Below are 15,465 nucleotides of genomic sequence, written 5' to 3'. Positions count from 1 at the left end.
TAAGCACTTTCCCCCCCAACCCTTGAGAGATGATTTATGCCACTCCAGATGTTTCCCAGCTCCTCTCAGATTTTCCCCAGCAATCAGTTGAAAAGCCATTTCCCGTTGTTTGCTACAACAGCAGCAAGAATACTGATTGCCCAAAAAATGGAAAGGAGAATCAGTGCCAACAAAAGAGGAATGGTAGGAGAAATTATTGGAATATCTAGAAATGGCAAAAATGATAGAGACAATTAGGAGACAGCCAAACCAAAAGTTCAAAAAGGAGTAGGAAACTTACAAAGAATATTTAAAAAAACATTGTTCCCAAGTCAAAACCTGGACATGCTTTATTAAAATTTGCAAATTACAAGACAGATTACAAGTATAACATATAGATAACAGAGAAAATTGGAAAATGACCAAAGAAACAAAAAGATAAGACAGACCTGCATTGAGGAAGATGAAATTCTGTCGGGAAAGCTAAGTAATTGGAAATTAAAAATATGGTGGCATAAGTTTTCTTTTAAGAACTTGTAGATTTATGGATGTATGTTCTTCCTTTTTCATTATTTTCCAATCTTTAATTTGTGTGTGTGTGTGTCTGTTATTTGTTAGTAACAAATGGAACAATTTGTAAAATGTAAGAAAACTAATAAAAAGCATTAAAAAAAGAAAAGCTGTTTCCCAAATCAAAGTCCAGTTACTGAGCCATTTCTCAGAACCACAGTGCTCCAAACTAGTTTAAAATTAACTGGGCCAGTGTGGTGTCACGGTCAGAGTGCCAGACTAGGACTAGGGAGGCCCAATGATCAAATCTCCACTGAGCTGTGACTTCAGGCTAGTCAACATCTCTCATCCAGGGCTGTAATGGTGATCAAAATGGAAACCAAGTCCACTGTCTTGATCTCCCTGAAGGCAAGGGAAGCTATAAATGTGAACAGCAATAACACAGTTTTCAGATAACTGTGCATGATAAGACGAGACAAATACTACAGCTAGAAATACGTAAATAATTCTTATCCTTCTAAGGCAATGGCAAAGATTCCAGTGGTGAAAGAGTTAAAGTTGGCTCACTCTGTCTAATCACACTGGTCTACCAGATCTACCAGTGCTATGCTAGGGAAACCGATGCGATGCTGATCCAAGGGAAAGATGTACTGTAGTCCAGGACAGCATACAATACACGCCCACCTGGCACTCAGCTCACACAAAGATCATTCAGAAGCAAACCAAGGAAAAGTGTCATTTATTAATCTAGAAGTTATGGTTTTCAAACAGCATTTCAGCTGTCCTGGCTCAGCTACAAAGTCTTACTCACTTTACCCTGGAGGAGGAAAAGGATGATTTTTAGAAACAGACACCAGATTTTCCGAGGAGGAAAAAATAAAAATAAAATTGGCCTTTGCAGTTCAGCTTCATTGCTGAGCCAAACCTCTCATTTGCCTTTACATTCCTGTAGTTTTTATTCATCTGTGCAACGCAACCGCAGCATGGAAGAAAAACAGAAATTTTGCAAGTCACATATTGGGGCCAGAATAAGCCGTAGAACCCACCACCCAAAATGTGGATAATTTGTAGCATTTAATTTGGAAGGAAACTGGACACCGTGCTGAGAAATCGTTTTCTCAGGTACCCTCTTGTCCCAAGCAACTGGGGGTTGACTGTGGGGAATCAAGACTGATGAGATAATACTCTGCATATGCTCAGAGGCACTCTCTTTTTGAAAGGACAGAAAGTAGATCCTGCTGCTGCATGTTATGAAGGAGTGGGAATAAAGGCATCTCAAGCAGGTTCCCCGTCCTTCTTCATGGAGCCCCAGCTCAAATGATGTTCTGTTTCTATTGTGGGTAAGGGAATCTCCCTGGAATCAGTGGCTGTCCTTTGGGAAAGGAGTGGTTCCTCCTCAAATCAGACACTCTGAGCTTATTGACTGGCCATGAACCTTGCACAGTCAAGGGACTCTGCCTTCCTAATGTGACGATGGAGTCAACGTCTTCCATTATGCCCATTTGACTATGAGCTTCAATTTGGCCGGTCTTATGAAAATTTTGGGACGCGGGTGGTGCTGTGGGTTAAACCACAGAGCCTAGGACTTGCCGATCAGAAGGTCAGCAGTTCGAATCCCTGCAACGGGGTGAGCTCTCGTTGCTCGGTCCCTGCCCCTGCCAACCTAGAAGAAGAAGAAGAAGAAGAGTTTGGATTTGATATCCTGCCTTTCACTCCCCTTCAGGAGTCTCAAAGCGGCTAACATTCGCCTTTCCCTTCCTCCCCCACAACAAACACTCTGTGAGGTGAGTGGGGCTGAGGGACTTCACAGAAGTGTGACTGGCCCAAGGTCACCCAGCAGCTACATGTGGAGGAGCAGAGACGCGAACCCGGTTCCCCAGATTAGGAGACTACCACTCTTAACCACTACACCACACTGGCTCCCAACCTAGCAGTTCGAAAGCACGTCAAAGTGCAAGTAGATAAATAGGTACCGCTCTGGCGGGAAGGTAAACGGCGTTTCTGTGCACTGCTCCGGTTCGCCAGAAGCGGCTTAGTCATGCTGGTCACATGACCCAGAAGCTGTACGCCGGCTCCCTCGGCCAATAAAGCAAGATGAGCACCGCAACCCCAGAGTCGGTCACGACTGGACCTAATGGTCAGGGGTCCCTTTACCTTTTTATGAAAGTTTAAGTGCTGGATTGAAATCATTTCTAGTGCAGCACTCTTAAGGAAACTGCTGGAACCGGTGGAAACTAATCCTGCCACAATTATAAAAAGAGAATTGAATTGTTAACTGTGATGAAAACTCTCTGCAACTGAAAAAATAATAATGCAATAATTAGCCATCATGCAAAGTGCTACCACCTTGACAGTCTGATGACTTTATCCATGGAGGAGAAAGAAAGCAAAATGAAGGACCTCAAAGGCAAGGAGAGAAAGGCAAAGATTTGCAGAGAAAATATGGAATAAATTCTGTCCATATGGGACAGCTGCATATTCCTGCATTGCAAAGTGTTGGACCAGGTGATACTCAGGGTCCCTTCCATCTCTACAATTCTATGTGAGTCAGGGCTGTCTTCCACATGAACGGGCAGAAGTTACTACTCCAGAGGAGGGAAGCTTGTTTTGCACTCGGTACCGATCAAATTGGACAGGGGTGGGGGAACTTGTGGCCTTCCCATCACCCCTAACCATTGACCATGCTGACTGGGGACTGATGGGAGTTGGAGCCTAGCAACATTGGGAAGGCTACAGGTTCCCCATATTTGACCAGTGGCAACTGGTGCACCATTCAAGAGAATGCTTCAAGTATTGACTTAACATGTTAAGGGATAATGCATCTTCCAAAGCAGGCATCTCCAGACTTGGTCCTCCAGCTGTTTTGGGACTACAACTCCCATCATCCTAGCTAACAGGACCAGTGGTCAGGGATGATGGGAATTGTAGTTCCACAGCTTCATCACTTTGACCCCATGGTCTTGTATACTAACTGTGAACTCAGAAGCTTGATGATGGTCATGCAGCCAAAATGGGGTTACTGGGAAACAAGGGGGAGACAAGCTTGTGGGAACCCCAGGTTTTGCAGAAATAGAGCAAAGGCAGGGAGGAGGGACTTAAGGGGATAACCATCCAAAAAAACCTACAACCACAACAGCTCAATGAGACCTGAGCATGCACTGTGGCCACATAATTCTGAGTGTCTGCCAGCTGGGTTGGGGATGCAGTGGAGTATTCTGAAAAAAGGTTGGGCTGGCACAAGGAACAGGAGCTCTCCATTCTGCAGCATTGTGTTGTGGCTCCCGCTGGTACCTTTTCACTGCTTAAAGTGTGCCAGGAGAGATGCAGATTATTGCCATTTTGAGTGGGACCACCTGAAGGTACCAGGCTGCTGTGATTCAAAAAGGATTTGTAAAACAAAGCAGAAAAAAACATACGCAAAGGTTATTCTGAAGGGACTTGGCAAGGCGTCACTGCAAAAGGAAGTGTGTGTTTGATCAGTTTTTTGGTAGCAACTAAAAACAGGCCAAACCAGGCATTAGAAGGTAGTTATTATCCTGGATTTGAAGCTGCTTAAAGTTTGGCAGGTCACCGAACTGGAAAAGCTGAGGCATTCAACAGAGAAAAAGACAGAGGATGGAATTTGTTGGGATTTATGGCTGAAGACTATTGTACACACTGAAACAGAAAACGTAGAGATATCCCTGCAGCACATATTTAATATTTCAAGACTGTCACGTATTCAAAGTATGATTCTTAACTACGGGTTTTGATGTCTATATATGTTAGAGTAGTGTGCAATGTATATGAATTGTGTGTGTGTTTCGTATTAAAAAGTAGATACGACGATAGCAACCAATTCATTAGAACCACCCCATCTTCCCATGACCTTGTAATTAAGACAGCTACTTCCCTGGTTCCTTATTGTTTTGTCTGCTCTGAGCATGGGAAAACAAAGACATGGGAGGCAATTCTCTTGGCCTTTGGCTTGCTGTAATGAACTGTGGGGGATGAGAAGGATAAAGGGGAAAGCCTCAAATGATCAACTGGAGACAAATTAGCCAAGAGGTGCCAAGTCAGCTTTCATCATTCTCCAGCCAGGCTTATGCTGTTGGAATGATGGCTGTCAAGAGACAAGAGGTAATTATCTGAGTCCGGTTTGAATGCGCTATTAGAGTTAATTAACCAGACGTTTGGCTCTGATAATGAGAACTTGGAGGGGATTAATTTTCTAGATTGTCTCAGTGTAAAAGGATATCTTTGCATGGGTAGCCCTGTTACATCTGATTCGTGAGTTGAGATAAGCTAAGCTAATGCATCCTTAGGAGCTCATTAAGAAGACTTAGCAACCCAGGTGTTGGCCCCATGCAAAGATTTGCAAATGTGTCCAAGTGTGAGTACCTGAAAAGTGACTCAATTGGGGGGGTGTCTCCTTTCACTTTGCAAACAGAAAAGGCATGAACATCACACCAATAGATAATGCTGAACAACAAAAAAAGTTTACATTTTGTTTTTTAATATCAATACAGGTATATATAGGCAATGTGTCTTGGAGTAGAATTAAAGCATGGCAGGTAGGAAGGGATGGAGGAAGCTTGAATTTCAATGGGGCCATACAGTAGTACTGATGTACTGTCAAACTGGTGAAAGCAATAATGTCCCTGAAAATAGGAGTGGGTGGGCGAGACCCCTCACTGTGTAATCTACCCAGGAATAAGTCAAGGAGAACTCATGCCTTGGCTCCTTGAACCAATGGGAAGGAAATCTAGCAGCTCTAGGAAAACTATTTTCATCATCTACAGGGACACCTACGGAACTCTAGTGTACATGATGTCACACAAGTGGCAAACAAATCTAGCCACGTGAATTAAGATCTTGATGCATCATCACAGACAGCATTTTTTTACAATTTAACAGACAAACAGGTAATTAAATCTGACTTCTGGGGAAAGAAACCTTGGAACTTTGCTGCAAAAACTATTCCTGTTCTTAATTCTGTTTAATTTCTTTCATTCCCTGTGATGCCTCTCTATGAGTTTGCTGCACAAGTATTTTGATAAGAAGAAAAGAAGAAGAAGAAGAAGAAGAAGAAGAAGAAGAAGAAGAAGAAGAAGATATGCTTTTACACAGCATCAATTGCTGCAAACTCCACACTCAGGGTGGCTGAAAAGAAGAGATTATTTCACTGTGAGCTAACGCAAGTCAGTAAGACATATTCCCAGGTAAGGGGGTATATAAGATTACAACCTTCCCTTTAATGAAGCCTCTTGCTCCTTGGGGTAGATAAGAAGAGACTCTCCTGTTCCTTTAATGAAACAATTTCCATTTTAACAGGATAGCTGCTCTAGCGAGGAACAGAGAAAAAACACTTCCATCTGCTTTCTGTACAAGCAGAATTCCCACATGCGTGATTCAATTCCCCCACTAACTGCAATCACCATGCAACTGCTCAAAAAGAGACACAGAGAAAGCACCAATCACCAAGCAGTACTAACACCGCCATATTGCTTGCATACATGCCCTCCCCCAAGTACACAGCCAATGACTATTTGCCTTCTGGGGCACGGCTCTGAATCAGAGCGCCCTATTGACCCAGCACAAGGAGGAGTCCTGATGCTGGCATTATTAGGAGTTTTGAAGCAAGGTGTCATCAGTAGATCAGGAGTGCTAGGGAAATGCAATTACAATGGTACCTCCGGTTACAAATGCTTCGGGTTACAAACATTTCAGGTTACAGACTCCGCTAACCCGGAAGTAGTACCTCGGGTTAAGAACTTTACCTCAGGATGAGAACAGAAATTGTGCAGTGGTGGCGTGGCAGCAGCGGGAGGCCCCATTAGCTAAAGTGGTACCTCAGGTTAAGAATGGTTTCAGGTTAAGAACGGACCTCCAGAACGAATTAAGTTCTCAACCAGAGGTACCGCTGTACCTCCACAACTACAGCACCACCTCGAGCCAAGGCTGTGTGTAAAGAATAAGAAACAAAGGTGCATTTCTTGCTGCATGAACAGTCTCCTGGGACAGGCCCTAGGAGGAGTCTATCCAGAACACACAGCTCTGACAGGCCTGACTTGCAGTGGTGTATGTGTTCTTCAGGAGGATGTTGGTCTCTGACCCATTTCTATTTGTCTCAAACCAATAATAAAAGAGCCAAGGAAAATAAGATAACCCCTGCTTAATTAACACTTGCCTATAATTCAGGTCCTGACTGGCAGATAAAGGAGACTGCTCAGCTAATCAAAAGTCTTCGAAATTGGATTCACATGTGTCTGAGGCGTAGGAGGCAATCTGCTTTCCCTCAGGAAGATGGATACTGCTCATTTCAGGACCTAATCAAGTCTGCATATACTCTCTCAAGGAAATGGATTCATTCCAGCAGCAGAGTTACCAGAGCAAGGCAGGGGAATTACTTGATTTTAAAAATATGTATTTTATTTTTACATCCATAATTTATATTTATTCCCCACCTTTTCATCTCCAATGAACTCAAGGTGGCAAACATGGCTCTCTCCCACTCCTCATTTAATGCCCACCAGAGCCCCATAAGGTTGGTTAGGCTGAGAGGCAGTGACTGGCCCTCAAGGCCACACAGTGAGATTCAAGGCCAAGTGGGAATTTGAACCCTGGTCTCTCAGGTTCAAGTCTGACACTCTGATGACTACACTATCCTGGTTCCTTTATGGGGGAAAGCTTCTCATGGGGTGGGGTCTTCACCAGCCCGGAAAAGTCCAAAGTTTTCCTTCCAGCTATGGCTTCAGATGTTATTGCATCCCAGCCTTTACTGCATCCCCATCTTTTTACCATTTTGGGTCTGTTTTCGTAAGTGATGCATGGAATGTGATCTTTCACATGTTCATTCAGAAAGTCCCATTGAATTCAGTGGGATACATTTCTTAGCGGCTGTGCATAGGTTTGCAACCTGAGCTGGATTTCTGTAAATCATAGAAATGTAGTTAACTCTGGAATCCATCATTTGTTCTATCCCATACCCAGCATACATGCATTATTACCAACTCGGTGCAATCCAGATAATATACTATAATATAACTCCTATCTGCCCTAGCTAGCACCACTGTTACTGATGGGAGTTGCAGTGCAAAACCTCTAGAGTAGAACTTTCCAAACTTTCCATGTTGGTGACACACTTTTTAGACATGCATCGTATCGCCAGGGGCAAAGGAAGGCTAACCAGCACCTGGTGTGGGGTGTTGGAGGGCAGGGCAAACTGCCCAGTGGTACATATGGCACATGCACATGTGACGTTTGTAGTAGCGCCGCGCATGCACCACTGGGAGGTTTGCCGACAGCGCCGGTCGTGCGCCGTACGGACGGCAGTGGGATCCTCTGCTCACGACTGCAGTGGTGGCAGAGGGATCCTTTGTATGCGGCTATGTGATGGCAGTAGCTCACATCACTGCGCCTAGGGCGGCAGGGCAAGCCTCCCATGGGGTGCCTTCTTGTCACCCCCTCAGAGATGGCACCTGGGGCAGACCACCCCCACCCCCTTCCTCCGCCACTGCATATCGCAACACAGGCAATCCGTTTTTCTAGCAAACCGGCAGGCTACCCGCTCCCTTCCTCCCTTTCCAGCTCTGGGAGGAGCACGGGGAACATTTGCAAGACACATTCTGCAGCCGACACACTACTAATGTGTCATGACACAGTTTGGGAAGCTCTGTTCTAGAGGACACCGGGTTGGCAAAGACGGCATTCGTATGTAGCACTGTGACTGCTTCCCTTCCTGAAACAGCTTCCAAGCAGTCGCTGGAGAAACATGAACAGGGAGAATCCCTTGTGTGCAAAAACAGCCAGGTTTATATAATTTCAGACATTACCAGACTCTGCACATGGTGAGTTAATAACACAGCCTGCAGAGACCCACCCCCCATTGCCCCGTCTCCCAGGAGTTGTTGGGGAAAGTAATTCTGTTTCTCAATAGCTGCCTGCCACTGACTTGGTCTGACACCATCGCAAAGTGTCTGTGACAGTTCACATTGCAAAGAAGAGTCAGCTCCCTTAATCAGAACTGATGGCCAAATGAGGAAGCCATTACTTTAGATAATGACTGTGGGCATGTGTTTTTTTAGACCAGAGGTGAAACTTGCCTGGGCCAATACTCCTCCGAAGGGTGGTACCCAGATGCCTCTGGGGCTCCTTGGGGTCTCCTTCTGCTCAGGTCAACCACACAACTCAGTGGAATTCCCACTTTTCATGATATAGAGTGCTTGCTGTGATGTACACCTGAGTTTGCAGATCTGCTGTGTAAAAAAAAAAAGGGGTTGCCCCTCTGCCATCTGCCAGTGAAGGGCAGCGGGTGTCGGCACTGACAGCAGCCTCCTCCAAGCAGAGGAGGTCAAAGCAGCTCATTGCCACCATGAACATCACGAAAAACCCACTCAGCCAACCCAAGATATTTCATGGTGCTCTGCTTTATTAATGCTATGAAGAGAAGACTGGGTGAGTGTTCATCTCTGTGTATTTTAATTTGGGCTTTTCTCACAAGAGCGGTTGTTAATTTGGAATTAGTGGTTAACCCAAGAAAACAATGTCACTCAGATATAACGAACAGAGAATTGTAAAGTCATTTTACAGCTGAGCACAACTCAGCTTAAGGACACGGGTGGCACTGTGGTCTAAACCACAGAGACATTGCCAATCAGAAGGTCGGTGGTTCGAATGCCCGCGACGGGGTGAGCTCCTGTTGCTTGGTCCCAGCTCCTGCCAACCTAGGAATTCGAAAGCACGTCAAAGTGCAAGTAGATAAATAGGTACCGCTCTGGAGGGAAGGTAAACAGTGTTTCCGTGCGCTTCTCTGGTTTGCCAGAAGCGACTTAGTCATGCTGGCCACATGACCCGGAAGCTGTACACCAGCTCCCTCGGCCAGTAAAGCAAGATGAGCGCCGCAACGCCAGAGTCGTTCGCGACTGGACCTAATGGTCAGGGGTCCCTTTACCTTTACAACTCAGCTTATGTTGGCCAACTCACAACAAACCAGCTGCATAGTTTACAGGGGAGCTCTTGCTGCATTGTTGTTTTGATCAAGCTAGCACAACTAGATTCTGCAATTTTTATTTTTATTTATAATATTGCTTACAAATAAAGCTGAAACTGGCAGAAAGAATGGCGAAGCCTGGAAAACATTTAAGTCAAGCATAAACAAAAATGTTCAAATTTGCTTTGTTATCTCTGATCCTCTTTTATTTTCTTTATATTTATCATGGAGGGAGTATAAAAGCATAAGGCCTTAAATGCAGACAATTAACAAAGCGCTCCACTCCACCCCTCTCTCGACCTTACATGGCATAAAACTAGTGTGGATAAAAACAGAATGACTGATGGAGAACAGAAAGGGCCCCAAATAAACTTTGCACCTTCTGATAAAATCCCTCTCAGAGGCCCTACCTGTAACATCTAAGATTTGAGCTGTGTTGGTGTAGCACCCTGCTTGTGGTTAACGCTTAGCTGGAATGAAATATTCAACGCAGCAATAGATAAATTAAAATAATAATTTATTTGTCAGACAAATAAATGAGAGGCACAGTGGTATATGGTTACCAAGCTCTGGCCTGGCCTCCTGCCATTATGGCCAGCACTTATATTTCCTTAACCCAGCCCCCTTGCTCCTCCTTTGGCTGCCTCTGTCCAATCAGCCTGGTTGAAATTCCTATTGGCTGTTTGCTAGAACCAATCACAAAAGATACACCCATTTCCTATTGCCTTTTATGGGAAACAAAAAGCTATATTTATAATTGGCAAACAAGTAGCCATTAACCTCTACAAGGCACCTTAATTACCAGATCACCTTTGCCCCCTTAATTCTAAAATAGAGCAGATGGCTAAAACAGATGGTGGCTAATTTTATTTTAAACAGATGTCAGAGATCTTTGTGTTCACATTCTCACGCATCATCAATGAAAGATCTCCTTCTTTGGAGGTTCCTTTAAACAAAGGCCCGACTACCATATGTCTAGAGTGCTCTGATGGTGTTTTCCTGCCTGACAGGGGGTTGGGCTGATGGCCCTTGTGGTCTCTTACAACTATATGAAATAAGAATCCAACATTTCTTACTTTCTAAATCCTTTGCATAATTACATTTAAGCCAATATATTTAATACATAACATATATAGTTTTTTTATAAGCAAAGATGTTTTCAAAGTAAGAAAAAACTTAAAAACACTTTCTTCAGAGAGAAGCCCCCCTTTCCCTATTTCCATTAGCTCTTGCCCTTAGGAAAATGTGGCTCAAGTCTCTAACGGGAGGCACAATAATTCTTACTATTTACCAACTTAATTGCAGCTTGATTGTATTCTGTAATTTGTATGGTCAGTTTGACCTTTTGCTTCCAGCCTTTTTATGACTGCAATAAACCAGAGGGCCCCTCTGCGGAAGAGCTTGCCAGCTGCCTGCTGGTTTCCTGCCTTGAAACATTTGTGAATTTAAGCTAATTTTTAAGATACAACCTTGATCAAAATATAAGCCTTGATTAAAAATGCAGGCTATGATTAGATGCCTCATTGGTGCAGCACACTTTTGTAAAACGAAGAGTTGCAGCAATGCGGTTCTTATTAAATGCATATAGTCTGCAAAGGATGATCTTACTGCTGAATGACCCTAGGTGGCTGTCTGGAGCAACACATTTAAAGAAGGCAGCATTTCAAGGTACATCCCTTTCCCAGTGTGTGATAATATGTGATCTATATAGAATTCTCTGGCTGTGTAAATACCATACATTTACCATAGCATACTGTAGCTTCCCTCTCACAGAACTACAATTCCCAGCACGCTTAACAAGCTACAATTCCCAGGATCCTTTGTGGGAAGTCTTGTGCTTTAAATGTATGGTGTGTATACACAGCCAATCTCTCTCCCTCTCTCTCTTTCTCTCTCATATAATTCTAAAACTTGCACTGTACAAAGAGGTGCCAGTTTGTGAGGGCGATGGGGGGCGGCAATGTTGTGTATGCGATGCCAGGATGTTGGGAGGAGCTGGGGCGGAGCCAAGCATAGTGGCCGTGCGGCTTCAATGGCCACCGGCTCCTCCTTAGTCTCCTCTTGGCTCTGCCACTGGCAGGTGGCTGCTTTGGCCCTCCTTCCCCTCCACACTTCTTTAACATTGGGGTGCCCAGCCCCTACTCCCCAAATATAGGAGTGCCCCAATAGGGCTCAGCCCCCAGGAACTGGCGCCCCTGATCAACATGAAGAACTTCTCTTATCATTTTTTTTTATATAATAATATTTATTAAGTTTCAAATTAACACATATAAACACAAATACAAACAACAATAAAAAACATACAAAACCCAACAGACAAAACAAAAACAAAACAAGTATAAATTCAGCTCTTATTTTCATAACCTACTTTCACCGACCTCCTCACACCTCCCCCTTCTGTATTCTAATCTCATTTTTTTGTCAGCAAATCCATTCCCATATTTCCCATAGTTTTTAATAATTCTATTCTTTTTTTTTAATCAACGCCCCTGCAAACCACTAATTTTTAAACCCATATCTTATTTAGCCTTCATTAACTTTATAATGTTTGTTAAGGTAGTCTTTAAACTTCTTCCAATCTTCTTCCACTGTCTCTTTGTCCTGGTCTCGGATTCTGCCAGTCATCTCTGCCAGTCCCATATGGTCTGTCATCTTCATCTGCCATTCTTCCAGAGTGGGTAGATCTGGTGTCTTCCAATACTTTGCAATAAGGATCCTTGCTGCTGTAGTAGCGTACATAAAAAAAATTCTGTCCTTCTTTAACACCACATGGCTTACCACACCCAGGAGAAAGGCCTCTGGTTTCTTCAAGAAGGTATATTTAAATACCTTTTTCATTTCATTATATATCATTTCCCAGAAAGCCTTAATCCTTGGGCATGTCCACCAGAGGTGAAAGAATGTACCTTCATTTTCTTTACATTTCCAACATTTATTATCTGATAAGTGGTAAATTTTTGCGAGCTTGACTGGGGTCATGTACCACCTATAAATCATTTTCATAATATTCTCTCTCAGGGCATTACATGCCGTGAATTTCATATCGGTGGTCCACAACCTTTCCCAGTCAGCAAACATAATGTTATGACCAATATCTTGTGCCCACTTAATCATAGCTGATTTAACTGTTTCATCCTGTGTATTCCATTTCAACAGCAAGTTATACATTTTTGACAAATTCTTAGTTTTGGGTTCTAACAACTCTGTTTCCAGTTTTGATTTTTCCACCTGGAAGCCAATTTTCCTGTCCAACTTAAAGACCTCCATTATTTGGTAATAGTGAAGCCAATCTCGCACTTTATCTTTTAAATTCTCAAAACTCTGCAATTTCCACTTGTCGCCCTCTTGCTCTAAAATTTCACAATATTTTGGCCATTTAAGTTCCATATTAAGTTTTTTCAACGCTTTTGCCTCCATTGGTGACAGCCAACTTCTCTTATCAAATCCACTGCTGGAACCCCTGGTCAGCTGCTTCAAATTCAGAGAAGACCACTCCAGCCATGGCCATCTGAACTAAATGGAGCACTTTATGTTCAGTGGTGTCCTCAGATGCTGAGGACAGACATGAAGGGGAGGCTTACACCAGGGTTGGACAACCTGTGACCCTCCAGATGTTTCTGGACTAAACATTCCTGACCATTGGCCATACTGTACAATCTTTCAGACTCCCTGCCTAAAACCCTGGCGAGCTGCTGCCAGTCAGTGTGTAGACAATACTGACTTAGATTGGTCAAACTTCTGATGTATTTTCCTATAACCTATAGCATGGGTAGGCAAACTAAGGCCTGGGGGCTGGATCTGGCCCAATTGCCTTCTAAATCCAGCCCGTGGACAGTCTGGAAATCAACTTGTTTTTGCATGAGTAGAATGTGTCATTTTATTTAAAATGCATCTCTGGCTTATCTGTAGGGCCTGCCTGGTGTTTTTACATTACAGTGGTACCTCGGGTTACATATGCTTCAGGTTACATATACTTCAGGTTATAGACTCCGCTAACCTAGAAATATTACCTCGGGTTAAGAACTTTGCTTCAGGATGAGAACAGAAATCATGCGGCGGCAGCAGGAGGCCCCATTGGCTAAAGGAGTGCTTCAGGTTAAGAGCAGTTTCAGGTTAACAACAGACCTCCAGAATGAATTAAGTTCTTAACCCGAGATTGTGTGCTTTTATGTAAAATGCAACTCTGGGTTATTTGTGGGGCATAGGAATTCGTTCATCCCCCCCAAATATAATCTGGCCCCCCACAAGGTCTGAGGGACAGTGGACCGGCCCCCTGCTGAAAAAGTTTGCTGACCCCTGACCTATAGCATCCTCCTCTCTCCTATAAGGCCAGCACTGAGGCTAAGCGCAGACAGGCAGTGCCTCCAGTGGTCTGGTTGTAAGAAAGGAGACAGGCGGGATTGGCTGACGGCAGGCTCAGCTTGGTGGGGCCATGACTCATTTGCCCTAACAGACCAGTCTCCTCTGCTTTTTGGTGTATTTATAATCCCTCTTTGCTGTCTTCTGTGAGCTCAGCTTCACCCAGTGGGCGATACATAAATATATCTCCATCATATGTTGTTCTGAGCCATCAGCCCAGCCAAATAGCCTCTGGTGCTTTATTCCCCACAGGAATCTGGAAGTTCAGCCTTGCCTATTGAACTTGACACGTGTGTGTGTGTGTGTGTGTGTGTGTGTTTACTCCCCGCTGTGTGGCGGGTTGTATGTTTCAGATCTGCTGATTGTCAAACAAGTCTTGCTTTTAGATACTTGATTAATTGCTTCTTGTCTCTCTTTACAGATGCAGACCTATAACCTTTCAAAGTGGCTTGTGGTTTGGGGGAGCAGAGAGAAATGGTACCCCCCTTTTTTTTTTGCTTGCCAGAAGCTTCCCATTTTTTGGGTAAGACCAAGCACCATAACAAGAGGTCAAGCTGGGCGGTCTCCAGTCTCTGTGCCCTCCCCCTGCCCTGTCCAGCTGGTAATCCACCTGGAAGAAAAATTGGCCAAAGTTATTATCTGGGTTTCTGATAAATGCTTCTGACCTTTGTTTTGTCAACCGATGGAAGTGGATGTGTGGAATTTGCAAGGCTCATTACCAGAGTCCCCCCCCTTCCCTCCACCCCTTTGCCTCAAGTGCAAAGCCCCACTGACATCAAAGCAACAGAATGTCTAATCCTGTTTTGAATCAGGGCTGGTGCATACAGAGAATGTTAAATAGGGAATCCACCAGCAGCAAAAAAAAAAGGGGGGGTATCTTTAATTTCCTGAGTGAGCAAGGGAGGCAGAGAGAGAGAGAGAGATACTTACAGGAAGAAGGAAATGCCTTTCAGCACAGACCTGTGGACACCTGAATAGTAGAGAGAGAAAGGTGAACAGAGGAAAACAAAGGAGACAGAGGGCCACAGCTGATGGAGAGGTGAGTGAGGGCGTTGCAAGCTGAATGACCCAGCACTAGAACCTGTTTGAGCTGCCCACTGGATTTCTTCACTTATTGCTGATGGAGGGAGACAGGTAGCGATGGTGGTCCCTGAATATCGCTTCCCACCAAGCAGTTGCCTGGGGGGGGGGACCCGCTTCTTAGAGCAGGGGTGAGAAACTTGTCACCATCCAGAGCTTCTAGGACACCCAAGTCCCCATGAGCCAGCACAGCCAATGGTCAGGGAACATGGGAGCTGGGACTCTCAACAGCACCATGTTGGCCGTCTGTACCATCATTTTCCCTGATCAAACTCTGCAGATGGAAATCTTCCACAAACATTCCAGGCAACTGTGGAAAAAGGTTCAGGGTTCCTTCCGCAGGAGAGTTCTTTGGTGATTGGACAACTGCATGTTGGAAAGTTACAAAGAGGATCTTGCTGTCTCGGGGGGGGGGGGGAGTGAGGGAAACGCCACTGGTGTAAGAGGCCTTCCATAGGGTCTTGAAAGACCTACATTGGCTCCCAGTACGTTTCCGAGCACAATTCAAAGTGTTGGTGCTAACCTTTAAAGCCCTAAATGGCCTCGGCCCAGTATCCCTGAAGGAG

This window comes from Podarcis cretensis (assembly GCF_951804945.1).
Source record: "Podarcis cretensis genome assembly, chromosome: 2".
NCBI classification, from domain to species: Eukaryota; Metazoa; Chordata; class Lepidosauria; order Squamata; family Lacertidae; genus Podarcis; species Podarcis cretensis.
This window is presented reverse-complemented; position numbering follows the sequence as displayed.